Source organism: Sinocyclocheilus anshuiensis, unplaced genomic scaffold (genome assembly GCF_001515605.1).
Source record: "Sinocyclocheilus anshuiensis isolate Anshui unplaced genomic scaffold, SAMN03320099.WGS_v1.1 scaffold63, whole genome shotgun sequence".
NCBI classification, from domain to species: domain Eukaryota; kingdom Metazoa; phylum Chordata; class Actinopteri; order Cypriniformes; family Cyprinidae; genus Sinocyclocheilus; species Sinocyclocheilus anshuiensis.
The window spans coordinates 5,944,158-5,946,330 of record NW_015552625.1 but is presented as its reverse complement, the minus strand read 5'-3'; positions in this window follow the sequence as shown (position 1 = coordinate 5,946,330).

The following is a 2,173-nucleotide window of genomic DNA, read 5'->3' as shown; positions in this document are numbered from 1 at the left end:
ATACTTTCCTATTTTTAGTTTAAAAGAAGTATACTAATAGCACACTTGAATAAACTTCTTTTTCGTAAGGGAAGTCTATATTGTTGGACAATAATGTTGATCCAGGATCATCAAAAGATCTTTGACATATGGGTCAAAGCAAACTTTACAGGTAGCAATAGCATGGTTAAGCCAAAGGAGTTGTAGGAGGACGTTTGGCTATTATTTTGAACAGTTTACATTTTAGACTCAGTAGTGACGTGTGTTTGTTTGTGCTTAACGCTGCTTTAGTTTGGAATGAATATAGCCGAATTGGCAAATAATTATAATAATTACAAATAATGTCAGCGCGCGGACAGTCTCAGAGTTGCACAGTAATGGCTTTTAGACATGATTTTTTTTCCCTTTTAGACATGAATCATTTTGAACCAATCTGTGAGAGAATGACTCGATAACTCACTCATAAGGACAACCACTGACGCCACCTGCTGCTGTATCGATGTAACCATTTTTAACAAAAAATGTTTAACAATGCTAGAAAACAATTTAGTATAATATAACAATTCAGACTTATTTCCAGAGCACAGATCTATACACACTAGTCATTCTAACAACCAACTTCATGAGCTGGAACCTGGTTGATGCTTAGTTAAACAGTACTGAGTTCACATACTTGACATTAAGTACAACATTATTTAAGTAGTTGCTATGTTTAGATTTGAAATGAATATGATTTGAGTAAGAATTTGAATTTCTAATATATTTAGGCTAAGACACTTCTGCTCTCCAAATGCTTCTAGTTTTGTCGGACAGTAAAATATTGTATAGCTCCTTGATAATAAATTGCTTGATTTCTTAATTTGTAAGTCACTTTGACCACTGCATACAACTGCACATATAATAATAGTAGTCACATCCCATGAACCTTTTTAAGGAGCAGTGTCATTTAAATAAAACCCAGAGGTAATATCACTGATTTTAATTCACGTTATTCAGAGTTCAAGAGGAGAGGCAAAGCAATCCAGCCCAGTGCTGTGCGCTTCCATATAATGTCCGCAAGGGAGCGGCAAAGACTTATTATATAGCTGTCAGATTTTTAGCTCAGGATACAGTAGTTGTCAGGAAGAAGAATGGTGCAGAATAGTGTATATGATCATAAATGTAACAGCGCAAAATAAATAAGCTCCCACAAAGATAAAGAACCTAAGTGAAAAAAACAAACAAACAAACAACAACAACAAAAAAACAGCAAGTGGGCCTAAGCTGTACTTTTTGTCTCCATTGTGTAGAGGTGTGAGAAGAAGTGACTTGACCCCTTTTGCTGGGGTCAGAGGTCAGGCTGTAAGAGTGATTGACAGGAGGAAGTATCTCCTTGACCTAAGGAAAAGAGAAGCTTTAGTTCAGTCAGTTGATGATACAAACGCCATTTCCTCTGTTATTTTTAACCTTCTTTTTAGAAATGTTTATTTTACTTTATTGCCATTTATTGGTGCTGTTATTGATCACATTTAACTTTTTAACATTTTGCAACAGTCTCCTTCATTTCATTAATGTTTAGGTTCGTTTTAATTTGAATAAACACAACAGGTGCATTACCATACTTTCAACCGTTGATTAATCTCATTACTTTAAGACAATTATTTTGTATTACAAGTTTTGCATGTTTAAATATGCAAATGTGGCATTATCCAATCAAATGTACACACATTTGCATACGTTTCTAGAACTGAAAACAGAATATTGGATATTGGATAATCTTTTTGTTGACAATTTAGAATTTTTACAGTGGAATTTTGGATATCCCTTTTGTCACTCCATTAATCAAAAAGTAATAAAAATGTCACCATGTTTTTTAGAATAAAACATTAAATATATATCAGGTGAGTTATATATATATATATGAACAAACCCCTCTGTAAAAACCTTTAGAGTATACTTCATAGTGCATGAAAAAACTCATTTTGAGAAAAAAATATGTATTGTAAATTATAACTGAAATCTGCAGATGCAAATAGATCAAGTGCCATAAAATAAACACCTAAATGATTATTTTGGATCATTTCTTTCTATTTGTCTGAAAAAAAGAGTTATGAAAGCAAAAACTCTAAATTGACATGCAGTCCCTGAAAAACAATGGTTTTGCCTGTAGTGTCTTGTTTGGAATTATTGGTATTTTTATACTTAAATTCAGTAA